Raw genomic sequence first — 16,656 nt, forward strand, 5'->3', positions numbered from 1 at the left:
GGTACCGTCGGTTGATGTCCATGTTGCCAATTTGAAGAGGTTGTGGGATCAGACTCGACAAATTCTCCTTCATAATTCCACGTTGTTCAAACGACACGCAGACAAGCGTAGAAGGGCGGCTCCGGTTTTTATTCCAGGGGATAGGGTGTGGCTGAGTACCAGAAATATTCGCTTGAAGGTTCCCTTTATGAAATTTGCGCCTCGTTTCATTGGTCCTTACAAGGTTCTGACTCGAATTAATCCCGTTGCGTATCGCCTTGCTCTTCCACCTGGCTTGCGCATCCCCAACTCCTTTCATGTTCCCTTGTTGAAGCCTCTAGTTTGTAACAGGTTTTCCTCCGCTGTACCCTCCCCTCGCTCTGTTCAGGTTGAGGGCCAGGAGGAGTATGAAATCAACTCCATCCTCAATTCTCGAATTTCTCGGGGGAGGTTACAATATCTTGTGGACTGGAAAGGATATGGTCCGGAAGAGAGGTCCTGGGTGGCCCAGGAGGAGGTGCATGCTCCTCGCCTCCGCAGGGCTTTTCATTCCCGGTTTCCGTCTCGTCCCGGTTCCTTCCGCCCGGTGGGCGTTTCTGAGAGGGGGGGTACTGTCAGGGTACCTGTTGTCTCTACCTCAGAGGAGGTGAGATACTGAGAATTCCGTCCTCTCAGAAGAACTGACTCACTCGTTCCTCGCGGTCATTTCGGCCGTTTACACGCCGGACGCCTCTGATCCGCCTCCTTTTATGACGCGGCTCTAGTAGCCGACGTCATGACGATTAGCCGTTCCGACCTGTCAATCAGTCCTGAGCTCGAATCAGGACTCGTCGGGGGCGTGATCATCTATCTGGAACCAGGGTATATAATGAGGTTTTGTGTATTGGTTCATTGCCCTGTCGTGGTTCTAGCTAGTCTAGTCACTCAGCGCTCTTACCTCTATTTTACTCTTTGGTTCTGACCCGGCTTGTTTATTCTACTCTGCTTACCTCTGTTACCCTTTTGACCCGGCTTGTCTCTCGTTTACCTGCTCTCTCGTTCCCTCGACCTCGGCTTGTCTCTAGACCATTCTTTGCTTACTCCTTACGTTAGTCCGGCCATTCTAAGGTCCGGTATACATACCTACTACCTAGTTGTACTCTGCGTGTTGGATCCCTGTCCCGATCCTGACACATGGGTGAAGATGGATTATTTTTTTTGCGCTCGGGTCTTTTCTTTTTTGTCAGGTTTTTTTTTTGCGCTCGGGTTTTTCATTTTATTTTTAGTTCGACGGGTATGATGGATTTTTATTTGGCCTTTTTGGGGGCTGAAGAAAGATTTTAGAAAAAAGACGTCAAATGGTAAGTTTAATTTTTTTTTTACAGGTTAGTTATTTTATTCCCCCATCACTATTTTTAGGGTGAGGGGGGTAGGTAGGGGATAGTTTGTTTTGGGTGGGGGGGGGGGGGCTATGGGCTTGGGACCCCTAGTCACCATGATTGAGGGGGGGGGTGTGTTTCATTTAGGGCCCCCACCCACCGCTCAGGGGTGGGGGCCGGGGGGAGGACAGTAGGTCCCCCCCCCTTATTGTTTTATTAGGGCCCCCACCCACCGCTCAGGGGTGGGGGCCGGGGGGAGGACAGTAGGTCCCCCCCCTATCTTTATTTAGGGCCCCCACCCACCGCTCAGGGGTGGGGGCCAGGGGGGAGGACAGTAGGTTCCCCCCCTTATTGTTTTATTAGAGCCCCCACCCACCGCGCAGGGGTGGGGGCGAGGGGGGTAGGACAGTAGGTCCCCCCTTATTGTTTTATTAGGGCCCCCACCCACTGCGCAGGGGTGGGGGCCAGGGGGGGAGGACAGTAGGTCCCCCCCGTATTGTTTTATTAGGGCCCCCACCCACCGCGCAGGGGTGGGGGCCGGGGGGGGACAGTAGGTCCCCCCATCTTTATTTAGGGCCCCCACCCACCACGCAGGGGTGGGGGCAGGACACCAGCCGCGCAGGGGGGGGGGGTTATTAGGTTTTTTGTTTTTTACAGTGAGCAGCTATAAGCTGCTCACTGCTTACTACACATGCCCCTACTGGCGGTATAGCAAATAGGGGCATATTATTTACTAATACTAAGTAATCTTTACTTAGTATTAGTAAATGTGGCTGAAAGACCAATTTAGGTCTTTCAGCCTTTTAGTAGATAGCTCCCTGTTACCGTGGGAATTACTAAATTACTAAGCGGCTGCAAGATGCAGCCGCGGCAATGAATAGGATCGGAGTTTCATTCATTAGAATGACATTTCCGATACGAACAAAGTACCGAATTGCATTCTAACACCAATGGAGAAACTCTTCTCATTGTTAGGATGCAATTCGCCAGTTTTGCCGGCGTTCTGTCTAAGTGACAGGATGTTCGGCAATACTGACAGGATGCATTGTAGGAACAGGGAGGAAAGCTAGGGATCATGGGAAAATTGCTCTGACCAGCGGAAATGAAGCACACTTTGCTCCTCCCTTGGTCAGAGCTGGTCAAGCGGAGGAATCCGCCATAAGGCAAAGAGTCCCTACTTTTTCTTATGATTTTAAAGAAAACTAAAGAAGACAGGAAGAAAAGAATAACAGATCCCGAGAGAGGGGGAGAAGAGGAAGAGATTGAGGAAAGGTAAGTTCGGCATGACAGTGCCGCTTTAAAGACGGCCTTGCCCAGCACTCACACACACACAGCACCCTCACACACACAGCACTCACACACACAGCGCACACACACACACACACACATACAGCACACATACAGCACCCTCACACAAACAGCACCCACACACACACAGCACCTACACACATACAGCACCTACACACATTCAGCACCCTCACACATTCATCACCCTCACACATTCAGCACCCTCACACACAGCACACTAACAGCACCCTTACAAACACACGACACCCACACACAGCACACAAACAGCACCCTCACACACATCACACAAACAGCACCCTCACACACAGCACACAATCAGCACCCTCACAAACACACACACCCTCACCCACATAGCCCACAACCAGCACCCTCACACACACAAACACCCTCACCCACATAGCACACTACCAGACCCTTCACACACATCACACTAACAGCACCCTCACACACAACACCCTTACACACAGCACCCTTACACATACAGCACCCTCACACAGCACACTAACAGTACACACACACAGTATATACATACATACATATACACGCGGCGTGTGTTTGTGCTTTAGGGTGCACACCCTAATACAATAGGCTGCGCACGCCTATGCTGCCTTTTAACAAAGCAGAACTGGTGTCATTAGTAATTCTACACAATTTGCAAGTATTGTTCCTTCTTGTTTGCATTTTTTCATATGTACCATAAGCATGATCAAACATTGTTGTACAGATTCCTTTCACTCACATGACCTCCTTATCTATATTTGCTGCTATTCTTTTCTTTAGAAACATATCTTTGCAATTTACTTTAGAATTGTACTGAAAACTGGAAATTTGAGGTAGAAATATATCATTATCCATAAAGTCATAACATAAAGGTCCAAAGATGGTAGGCAGAAATATATGATTGCTTAAAAACTCAGTACCATTTTAAAATGTATATTCTCTAATTGTTATACACAATTTTCTAATTTCAAGTTTGCTTTTATTAAGCTATACAAAAATCTAACTATTTAAAATTACTGAATTACTGCAATTTGCATTACCATTGTGGAAGAATAATCAAACACCATTTTCGAATAGCAAGATTAATGTACTTTACATATCTAAAAACAGAAATGCCAAAGTATAGTAACAGTACATTTGTATTAAACCTTTTTGGTGTAGACCCATCAGCTGTCCTGGCTTTCCTAGGATATTCTTGGCTGTCTTCCAGAGCATCCTACTGTGCTGGCATTTGTCCCAGGTTTCAAACTGTAATGTTAAGCTTATACCCTATACAAGTATTTCTTCCATCTCATTATGCTTAGAGTCCATGTCATTAAAAGGGTTAATATGATATGTTCTATTAATGTATTTAAAACTGCTAATTTCACAACTTTTTTATTTCCTATTATTTTGGTATCATCATTTCCGTTCTTCTATGCAATAAAAAGCAGACATCCCAAGTCTTCCTGAGATTCCGGGAAATTGTATATGATTTGTGCCCCCACTCACTAAATAGGGCCCCGGTTAGGTGCACAGCCGTTTAAGTTCCGACCAGGCCCCTGTAATATCAGCCAGCAGGGAGGAAGTCAAAGCCTGTCACTTCCTCCCAGCTTCACAGAGCGAAGTGCGGGAGGGAGGTTGGGAGGGGGCTGGAAGCAGCATGCAGTGGCAGTACAGGCAGCATGGAGGCAGAGGAGAGGCTTGAGTGAGCTGCTGCATATTCACTACCATCAGCCTAAACCAGGACCAGAACCCCAAGCAAGCAACCCTCCTGGACACAAAGCTAAGCTAACAGAAAGGTTGCTGCAAATATGCAAAGTATGACATGTATGTACGTGTGTGTGTGTGTGTGTGTCAAATTGTATGTGTATATGTCTGTATGTGTATGTGCCAGTGTGTATCTGTGTGTGTGTGTGTGTGTGTGTGTGTGAGCCAGTGTGTATCTGTATGTCAGTGTGTGTATCTGAGTGTATATATCTGATTGTGTGTGTCAGTGTGTATCTGAGTGTGTGTATCTGTGTTTCATTACGTATCTTATTGTGTGTGTGTGCCAGTGTGTGTATCTGTGTGTATGTGCCAGTATTTATCTGTATGTCAGTATGAGTATATGAGTGTTTGTGTTAGTATATATTTGAGTGTGTGTGTCAGTGTGTATCTGAGTGTGTGTGTATGTGACAGGTTGTGTGTATTGTTCTATCAGTGTGTATCTGAGTGTGTGTGTGTGTGTGTTTGTGCCAGTGTGTGTATCTGTGTGTATGTGACAGCGTATATGTATCTGCGTGTTAGTGTGTATCTGAGTGTGTGAGTGTGTATGTGCCAGTGTGTGCAGATGTGTTTATGTTACAGTATGTATCTGTATGTCAGTGTGTGTGTCTAAGCATGTGTAACAGTGTGTTTATCTGAGTGTGTATCTGTGTGTCAGTGTGTGTATCTGAGTGTATTTGCCAGTGTGTGTATCTGAGTGTATGTGCTAGTGTGTGTATATCTTAGTGTGTATCTGAGTGTGTGCATGTATGCGCCAGTGTGTGTATCTGAGTGTATGTGCCAGTGCGCGTATCTGTGTGTCAAGGTGTTCATACATGTTTGGTGGCTGTGTGTATGTATGTGTGGGAAGGAGTGAGTGGCGCAGTAGCTGGTGAAGCCACCTCCCTGATATGCATTTTTGCATGTTGGGATGTCTGAAAATGCTCCAGAAGTAGGAAGATTTTGCAAACCCCTATGTTAAATATATAAATGGCTTTGCAGTAACATGATGGACTGAGTCAATCACAACATGTCAATATTTGGGCTTACACCTTAGAGTTTAAGATGTGGTGGTCTGGAGGAGATGTGGCTCTCTAACATGCTAGTTTATCTAGATCATTGCAATATGAATAGAAACAGTATAAGAAAAGAAAATAATAACAAGAAATTGCCCTCATATCCCTTCGTTAAATCAATGTCTCACTTTGGCAATAAATGTTTAACTTATCATATCAGTGAAATGTTTATGTTGTGTTGTATGGCATTGTATTGTAGAGATGTGCAAAAAATACTTTTGCTTCCATTTGTTAATCTTTTAATTTAGGTTCATCTGAAATTTTGAAATTACTAATTCGGAAAAAAACGAGTTACAGAAAATTTCAAAAGCAACAAAATTTGGTAACCTTAAAAATTACAATCCCACATAAGGGTACTGTGACGGACCGCCTGGCACCCCGACCGGATACCTCTGTCAGTCGCTGCTTCCTTGTACTTGTGAGCACCATAAGCACTGTACTGGAATACCATAACCACAGTAAACCAACGAACCGCCGCAGCTTGGTTGGGGTCTCACCGTCCTCCACCCACCCTGGACCCAAGACCAGGATCCAGATTCCAGTGGGTAGACCTCCCTTAGTCCAGAGAGCGTAGCAGAAACAACTCTTATAAGAGCTAGTGATTATACTCAGGGGAGTATTGTGATTCCAAAACCTCCAAAAACTTGTGGCAAACTCACAGGAAAAGGAGAATTTGTCACAGGCACAGCATTAGGGATAAAAAAGATAAAAGAATGAGACAGCGCTGGTTAACTTGCAACCCTTAAAAGGGAATCCCTCAAACCCTTTAAAACAAGACAAATAAAAACAATAATAAAAAAGGTTGCGCCACAATCAATAATATAGGATAAAAGTATGCAAAATCCGATAAAAAGAAAGTCCAACTTGTGTGTCCTTACGAACGGTCTTTAGTGCAATGGTGAGGTCTTCTAATACTGTAGTAGTTCCACTTTATATAGAAGATAAAAGAGAGGGACAACCAATAGTGCAATATGTAATATTCAAATGTGGACGTACAAGAAATAATGGTTGAAAACTCACATTTGCCAGAGCTTATATCCAGCTCTAGAGTAAAGCGCATACAGCGGTATAATCCCCGCTTATGGGATATAAATTGGGTCCCTCTCCGTCACTGGTGTCCAATTCTCTGGAAAAAAGAGACAGCCAATAGTGCTCACTGTATAACAGTGTCAATAAAATTAATAAAGAATTTACTTACAAATGGAGAGCAGACCGACTGCTCTGTGGTGACAGCTTGGGTGGATTGATCCCCACCTAGGATTTCTTTAAGTACAGGAAACTTCCAAGGGTTTTTTTCAGGGTTTTTTTTAAAACCAATCAAAATAAAAAATAAATAAAATAATAAAAAGCCAGGGTAAAAAAGGTTATGTGTACTTTCCTGGAGATTCAATACAGCTCCAGTGTATGCGCCTGGGCAGAATAATCCCCGCCTATGGATCAAGTGCAGAGGCAATTCTTCTAGTTATAGATGTGGTAGGGGGTATCCTCATAAAAAACAAACAAATAAAAATTGTATATGGTGAAGTATGTAGAGCTATGAAGCAAGGGTAGGTAAAAACTAAAAAATGTGCACTCACGTGTAATGGAGCCGTAAAACCTGGCTCCTCTGATAGCGCTTGAAGTGGTATGATCCCCACTCAAGGATACAGGTGTAAAAGCAAGTTCTTCCCTCCGTGTATATGTGGAGATAAACAAACAGAACCACAATAGTGTACATCGTAAAAAAGGAGTGTAAGCAGAAATAAATAATTTAAGCCTACTCACATGCTAATGAGCAAGTTCCGGTTTGCTCAATCCAAAGCGCGTGGGTGGTATGATCCCCACCAGGGATATAGCTCCAAACAATCCAACAGCAGCAAAGTATGGTCCAATTAAAAAAGTACTTTAATGTTAAAAAAAATATAATAAAAGAAATACAATATATAATAAAATAGTGATAAAAAAGTTATAAACAATACACTTAACGCGTTTCTCCTTGGATAGGGAGCTTAAGTTGAATATTTCATCTGTTTAGTAGATAAACATAAAAATTAGTTTTTTTTTTTTTGAAAATCTTTTATTGACGGGTTTTCTTTTTTTTTTTTGTTTGTTCAACGTCATCAACATTAAATAAGCATATTATCTTGGACACGCAGGTCCCTACGTTCATTAAACAGTGTGATCAGTTTCATGTAATATTCCATACATCTATAGGCAAAACATGTTCTTTCAATTAACAGTTGGGTTGTTGATCAGTTTGTGTCATGCCGGTTCGTACTCATGGTTGCTGAAGTGTAGTTTGTATATTGTCGTGTGGGGTGTTACCGCTGCCCCGTTTTGTGCCGGTTGTTGGTCGTAAGTTTTAGTCATGTGTCAATTTTATGTTGTCGAGGTAACCTCCGGTCATTGTCAAGCTGTACGTATATTTGATCGGTGTCTATCTAGGTGTGTTATAAGTTGCTTCATATGCTATTAGCTATCTATTATTGGGTGCGTCTGATTTGTGTGTTGTGTGTATGGGGGAGGTTGGGGTACAGGTTCGTGGAGGGGTATGGGGGGGATAGGGAGAGAGGGGTGTGGAAGGGGAGAGGGAGAGATGGGTATTGAGGGGGAAGGTAGAGGTTAGAGGTTTCACCCCGGGCTGCTCGCCCCTGCGCGACCGTCGCCTCCATCCGCCACGGCCCGAGTCCAGCGACCGGGCCACCGTCCGCGTCCGCGTTCGTCCTCTCTCTGTGCTAGTCTTGTTGTTGTCTATCTACTGGGTCCTGGAAGTGTACATGAACCATGGTGTCCATGCCTCTACGTGTTTAGTTGCCCTACCAAGGAGAGTTGCGTGTATCGCCTCCGCTCCCTGGATGTCTTCTACCTTACGTATCCACTCTTCCCTACGTGGTGTGTCTGCTTTCTTCCAGTAAATGGGTATGAGCGACTTGGCTGCGTTCAATAGGTGTCGCAAGATCGATTTCTTGTATCTGGATATTGGCATTGGCGACACGTGAAGCAGTGCTAGTTCAGGCGTCCATTCAATCCCGTTTCCCAGGATCTCTCGTATCTCCTCTCTGATCATCTCCCAATATGGAGTGATCAAGCAGCAGTCCCACCATATGTGGATCGTCGTGCCCTGTTCGGACATGCATCTCCAACATAGTGGGGAGGTTGCTGGGTATATTTTATGGAGAACATAAAAATTAGTTGGCACTCAAAGCTGTAAATGGGTGCAGATATCGAGGTTAATACCCACCTATAAACAACCTCAAAATATAAATACAAAAACAAATGAGTGATACCGCACTCCAAAAAATGAATGCTCGAAAAATATGGGGGTTTTAATTCATATTATATTCAAGTTCAGAGGTAATTAATAGTGCATCCGTTCATACACTTGTGCACCTGAATTCATATTATTATTCATATTATTTGTGTCAGAACACTTGTTAAGGATCCTTCGTAGAAAGTCTTCTTTACGGTGTGTATTCAAGTTCCAAGTGGTAATGTCACTGTATCTGTAAATGCAATCAGGGTCCAGGTCACCGGGGAGACTGCACGCTCAGGATCACCATCTCTTCGAACACCTCCTATGAAGGATCCTTAAAAAGTGTTCTGACACAAACTGATCCTAGACTGCCAACTATCGTTACATTAAAGACCTAGTCTTCCTGCTACTTCATTTTTTGGTGAGATCTAGCCATTTTTTACATTTCAGTATGTGAGAAAACCAGCATTTTCTAACTTTGTTCGTAAAATATTTCGGATATTTTTCCAATTTCCTTTATTTCTTCGGTAGTTTTCAAACTACCGAACGACCGACCACCCCTCTGGCTCACTATTACTAAAGGAAACCTTCAATTAAGTGCTCTCTATGTGTGGCTGCCGTTCATATAGCCGAATGCCACGTGGAAGAGAAAACGACGGCCATCTTGTTTGCACAAAAGGAGGCAGCGGGACTTGGTCGTCGAGTGTCTGGAACTAAAATCCCGAAACACTGGTCAAACTGACGAACGCCTGCTTCCTTCTCTTGGACAGCTAGGAGAGCGCCGTTCAGTAGTTTGGTTCCCACGAACCAGGGGAACAATCGCTACTATGAGCCAGAGGGATCCATTCATGCATTTGTTCAGTTTTGTGACTTGACAGCCTAAACACATGGAACTGTTTCTGGGCAGGAGCCTCGTGTGCAGTCGGTCAAATGTGATTTCCATGAAATTCGAAAACCCCAGAACCGATCTGGGTGATTTTTGGATACGTTGGTCACCCAGATCAGGGCTATCAGGGGGGGTGACATTTGTGGGGGTCCTGTGTGTTTTGGGGTGTTTTTAAAATGTTGTGAAAATTATGTTCCCTCTGCCCAGAGATAATTAAGTTATTACTTTATCTGACCCAATTATCTCCAGGCAGAGAGGAGAGAATTAACTGTTTGTACTGGGAGTGTCACTGTTTGTTCCTGTATTGTCATTGGCTGTAATAAGTTATGTCCCTGTTTTCCATCAGGTCCAGGGGGTGTTCCTCTGGCCTGGAGAATCGCATAAAAGCCAGTGTGGCACAATAAAGATTAATTCCTGTTACACCCTTCATCATGTTTCGGCTGATGTTTGGGTACCTGATTATTACTTTGGGAAAATCTGCTGGGAACGCTGTATCTACTTTGGAGACGAATGGAAACCGAACCTGAACGGCGAGCTTAAATCACTCCTGCTCTTAGCTGTCTGGGTAAAAACCGACTAACCCCTAGCTACCACTTCAGGGTTCATTACAGAGTACTCAGAAGATTAACTATACAGTACTATATACTATACTATACTATATATTAACTATTTTTAGTTTTTTCTCATTTTTTCAATTCAATTCTTTTCTTTTTTCTTTATATTTTTCTCTTTTTTGGAGTTGCCTAAGAAAGTTATAAGAAATATACACTCTTGTAGGAGGTATCTCACAACATATATTATAGTATCTACCTTGGTTGTGGTCAGGATTTTGGATATTGTTTGTCTTTTTAGTCTAATCCTTCTGGTATGAATTGCTTTATTGATTATTGTATCTAATATGGATTATGCCTTTGATTTTGTACATAATATGAATTCAGGTTTCTCGATTGCACAAGTGTGTGAAGTGATGCACTATTAATTGCCTCTGATCTTGTATATAATATGAATTAAAACCCCCTTATTTTTCAAGCATTCATTTTTTGGAGTGCGGGATCACTAATTTGTTTTTGTAGTAGATAACTCCCTTGTTATCCTTACATGGGACATGGGACAGCCATATTTAAGGAGACTGAAAAACTGAGCTATCTGCTAAATTCCCTAATTTAATATACTTAATATGTATGTTATGAATTATTATTCATATGTCTATTTTATTGCATAATATAAATATTATAATATATAAAAAAACATGTTTTATGAAATAGGGTACCTTCTGTCTGCTAACTGAAAATTAATTTTAAATATATTCATTTTCTGTTTAAAATTTCCTCTAGTTGAAGCATCTAGTCTGCTTTCCCCCTTAAAAAGAACATGCTAATCACTATAAGCACTTCAGCTCTTTCTAGCCATTATCATGCAAAGTAACTGGGCACTGTCCCCATGGTTTATGTCAAACCATTTTTGAGGATTTTGGCAAAAACTGTGGTTCATCTCACACCTAAAACCATGGCCTCTCTTTTGAGGTTCAGATAAAGCAGATGTGGACTTACAATATGCACCAGAATAATAGTATAAACACCATGTGTAAAATATAAATTTGTATAGCTCTTAGTGTCGATGCTCCCTTATGATTGTACTCTAAAAAACCTTGTCATAGACAAAGCATGTTTCGTAAAGAGCTCTGACAGGTGTGCTATTTGCACTGATTGATAGTGTTTTGAAAAGAATGAGTGTATTTTTTTTTATTGATTTCTGTAATTCTTTAACTGTATATATTCTTCTTTCTGGTAATCATGGTAATTACTCTAAGGTACTCATTCTGAAGCATTGTGTTTATTTAAGGCTTCATGCAAGCTTTGCAATTAATAATATTGCATTGTGCCTTACATATACTAGAGGTGTGAGAATTTATTTAAGCATTGTTATGATGTGAGTTTGTGGTTTTTATGCGTTCCTTAATATTTGCAGAAGTGAGTTTATGTGTTATCTGTCCCAAATGCCTGCTAACTTCTCTCCCCAAGGGCTTTAAGTTCAAACTCCAGGTCCATATCAAGAAAGATCAAAAAAAAAAATAAAAAAAAAAAATACAAGAGGCTTAAATCCCTACATGTCAGTTTCTCATGGGATCTTCACCCCTGATTACCGGTATTTTTTTTTTTATTAATATCCATCTGCGTCTTCTTTTGCTTCATTGAACAAATGTTTTGTTAGTATCTTCTGACTTACCCAAATTTACCTTTCTCAAAGCTCACTCCCAGACTTTTACTGTGTCTGGCATATTGCCAAGTCTAAACAAGTCACAGAAAAAAATTCTTATATTATCGATGGTTGCTATTTTATTTTGCTTGATGTGTTTATACTGTACAGGTATATGTATCTGGCGAAATAATTGTGTGATAAATTAATTAAAGGGAAACTATCACTTCCAAGTACAATTTTCCCCTATATGTGTCCCATTTATATATTTAACAAATATGTGTTTGTGAGGAGTGAATTTTTTTATGAAAAGTGTAAATGCACATGACTTTATCCAGCAACACGGTGCTTCCATCTGAGTTCCTTCTAAGTCTGTATTGAGTATGTGGATGGTAAACTTTTCATATGCTAATGCTTTATTTTCTTTTACAGTGCTACAAGTAAGTAAAAACATGAGACATCCTAACTGGACAACTATCTGTAGAACAAGCAATTGTTTTAACTCTTCTTGGACGGTCACCTACTCTGTGATTTTGGTGTATTTGTATCGGGTCCTCCTAAATCAATATAATAACCCAGACGTGGACCCTTTCTCAATATTCATAGACGGTCATCAGCCAAACCTTACTGTGGAGCCCTATGAGAGGTTTAAAAATATTCAAGGCTGCTTTAACTATTCTGCAAAGAATATTGTTGTAGCATGTGGACTGTTCCTGCTTTTGGGAGCAATCTCCTTTTCAAATGGCATAGGTCTCTACTACAAGCTAAAACTCGTTTGAGTTTTCATGAATAAGTTACTACCCAGAGGACAAGCTAGTTAGATATCTAATGGTTGTTTTCCCTATTCATTAAATTTCCCTCTTGAGAAATCTTGCTTCTCCAACATGATGTCTACATTTATATGTAGCTTCTTGTAGCAGAATGCAGTGATGTTCCTGAAATGTAATACTAACTGTTAGAAACTTAGGATATGTCTAAATTTAATGATTTATAGCCCTATTAACAGAGAAACACATCTCGTGACTATCTTGATTTGAAGCTATATTAATTTATTTTAGAGGTTTTGACCCTTTTCCTTTACTTACATTGCTAGTAACTCCTTGCATATGCAAACCACCAAATAGAACTTCTCTCCACACACTTATAGCTTAACAATCTATTTAGATTTTAAGAATTACATTCTTCTATATTTACGATTTTTTTTCTTGCTCTAATATACGAGTTTCTTTCCTCTGTAAGAAGGTTAAACCGTCACCCTTCAATTCTTTTTTTGTCGTTTTTTAGCAAACATATCACCAGTTTCTATGATGAAGAAACAAGAAGTGAAAGAATAATTATAGTTTTTTTGTGATAAGTAGAATGTGACCTTAATAATGAAAGAAAAAAAAAACATTTTAGGTACAGAAGGCATATGTTACTTCTCACTCTACTCTAATACTCCTTGAGCTTTTGTGTCAATAGAACAATTCGCTAAAAATATGTAATTATAGAAAATTCTCCTGGGCAGCAGCATTCCGCTTGAAAAATGTCCCCTGTCCTAGTGACATATGTGAATAACCATGGTAACTCCTAGTGAAGTTCAGCATTTTCTGGTCATTAACGTTTGCTTCTGCCACAAAAACATTTCTCCCGAATCTGTCTACAAAGTGTTAGATCCTCATATAAAGCCTGCAAAAATAATGAATTTCTATAGCATTCAGTCAGTTTATCCAATGTAACAAATTCTTTTCAACATGTTATTATTTAGTGAAAGATATACAGTTGATATGTGTGGGTTCATTCAGTCAGCATGCAGTGACTGCTGCAGATTACGCTGTTACATAATAAATGATGTAGTTAAATATTGGGAGATGGGGAAAAAAATTGAAAAATATATGGGAAGCTTTGAGATGTTTTTCCATTGTTTAAACCATAAACTGACATAATGTTTGTTATTAATGAATATAACAGACGGCATGTGTTATAGACGGTATGTGTTATAGCATCTTTGTGTATTATTTTTATATTTCATACATATAATTTAATATCTATTTTCAGTGCATCGCTAACGTAGCCTAGCACCATGGGTGTAGCCATCTTTAAGTTCCATTTGGGCTCAAGCAGTACTCCAAGACCTTGAACAGTCTGAACAGGTAAAAATGACATTTTGAGATGCCCAGTGATTGCACATGATGCCAAGATCCACGAATGGGCACAAGCTATTGACGTGCATTGTCTTAGTTGAGATAAGCAATGTTTCTGACCAAGTGAAATTAAAGATGGCCATCCCATGGAGAAATGGTAAGCTAGATGTTTATTCAAATGTGTGTATTACAAAACTCGACACACATAGACGATATACATTTAAAGGACCACTATAGTGCCAGGAAAACAAACTCGTTTTCCTGGCACTATAGGGTCATTAGGTGTCCCCCCCATCCTTGGGAGCCCCCTCCCACTGGGCTGAAGGGGTTGAAACACTTACATTTCTCCAGCGCTGGGCTTCCTCGGCACTGGGGAACTCTTCTCCCTGTGCCGACGTCAGCTCCGAATGCACGGCAAGAGCCGCGTGCACATTCAAACTGCCCATAGGAAAGCATTACTCAATGCTTTCCCATGGACGTCCAGCGTCTTCTGACTGTTATTTTCACAGTGAGAAGCGCGGAAGCGCTTCTAGCGGCTGTCAGTGAGACAGCCACTAGAGGCTGGATTAACCCTCAATGAAACATGTTTTCAGCTGCAGGGTTAAAACTAGAGGGACTTGTCACCCAGACCACTTCATTGAGCTGAAGTGGTCTGGGTGCCTATAGTGGTCCTTTAAACTTTGTACTGCAATAACCATCAGACTTATGAAACACTGCATACACCTATTGAAGAAAATATCTAGCTCAGTGGTTCCCAAACTTTTTAGGTTCAAGGCGCCCTTAATATTTCAATATTTTTCCTAAGTCAAAAAAGTTGCTAGAGTTTACATGTACAGTGCTGCGACATACACTGGACCCATGTTCAGCAGAAATGTTTCCCTGTCGGGGCGGATCCAGAACCTAATCTCAGGAGGGGCACTGGTAGATTATTTAAAGAAACAATCCAGGGACAATAACCACTACAGCATGCTGTAGTGGTTATTGTGCCAGGAGTGCTGTGGAGTCCTCCCAGGCTTGCCAGGATAGTGGCTTCAGTTGGGGACAGGGGCAGTGGTATGTGTGTGTGTGTGTGTGTGTGGGGGGGGGGGGTAAGTCTGTGTGAGGGGTGCAATGTGTGTGTGTTTGTGTGAGGGGTGCAGTGTGTGTACTTGGGTGCATTTTGTTTATGAAGGATGTAGTGTGTGTTTGTGTGAAGGGTGCAATGTGTCTGTGTGTTTGAAGGGTGCAGTGTGTGTGTGTGAGGGATACAGTGTGTGTGTGAGGGATACAGTGTGTGCGTGAGGGGTATAGTGTGTGGGGGCAGTATGTGTGTATTGATGTGTACAGTGTGTGTGCATTGAGGGGTACCGTGTGTGTATTGAGGAGTACAGTGTGTGTGGGGGGAGGGGTACAGTGTGTGGGGGCAAGGCAGAGTGTGTTTGAGGGGGGCAGTGTGTATGTGGGGGCAGTGCATGTGTATGGGGCAGTGTGTGTGAGGGATACAGTGTGTGTATATGAGGGCAGTGTGTGTGAGGGGTACAGTGTGTGTGTGTGTGTGTGTGAGGGATACAATGGTGTGTATGGGGCAGTGTGTGTATGGGGGGCAGTGTGTGTGTGGGGACAGTGTGTGTGAGGGGTACAGTGCGTGTGTATGGGGACAGTGTGTGTGTATAGGGACAGTGTTTGTGTATGGGGACAGTGTGTGTGTGTGTGGGGGACAGTGTGTGTGTGGGGGGGACAGTGTGTGTGTGTGGGGGGCAGTGTGTGTGTGTGGGGGACAGTGTGTGGCTATAGGGAGCAGTGTGTGTGTATCGGGAGCAGAGTGGGTGTATAGGGCTCTGTGTGTGCAGGGCCAGACTGGGAATGCAAAGCAGCCCTGGAAAAAAATGTATGCCAGCCCTATAAGTCATTGTGCCATTGTGTGTTTGTGTGTGTATATATACACTACCATGGCACAATGACTTATAGGGCCTGCATACAATTTTTTTCCATAGATTTATATACAGGGAGTGCAGAATTATTAGGCAAGTTTTATTTTTGAGGATTAATTTTATTATTGAACAACAACCATGTTCTCAATGAACCCTAAAAACTCATTAATATCAAAGCTGAATATTTTTGGAAGTAGTTTTTAGTTTGTTTTTAGTTTTAGCTATTTTAGGGGGATATCTGTGTGCGCAGGTGACTATTACTGTGCATAATTATTAGGCAACTTAACAAAAAACAAATATATACCCATTTCAATTATTTATTTTTACCAGTGAAACCAATATAACATCTCAACATTCACAAATATACATTTCTGACATTCAAAAACAAAACAAAAACAAATCAGTGACCAATATAGCCACCTTTCTTTGCAAGGACACTCAAAAGCCTGCCATCCATGGATTCTGTCAGTGTTTTGATCTATTCACCATCAACATTGCGTGCAGAAGCAACCACAGCCTCCCAGACACTGTTCAGAGAGGTGTACTGTTTTCCCTCCTTGTAAATCTCACATTTGATGATGGACCACAGGTTCTCAATGGGGTTCAGATCAGGTGAACAAGGAGGCCATGTCATTAGATTTTCTTCTTTTATACCCTTTCTTGCTGTGGAGTACTTGGAGGCGTGTGATGGAGCATTGTCCTGCATGAAAATCATGTTTTTCTTGAAGGATGCAGACTTCTTCCTGTACCACTGCTTGAAGAAGGTGTCTTCCAGAAACTGGCAGTAGGACTGGGAGTTGAGCTTGACTCCATCCTCAACCCGAAAAGGCCCCACAAGCTCATCTTTGATGATACCAGCCCAA

Source organism: Pelobates fuscus, chromosome 9, assembly GCF_036172605.1.
Source record: "Pelobates fuscus isolate aPelFus1 chromosome 9, aPelFus1.pri, whole genome shotgun sequence".
NCBI classification, from domain to species: Eukaryota; Metazoa; Chordata; class Amphibia; order Anura; family Pelobatidae; genus Pelobates; species Pelobates fuscus.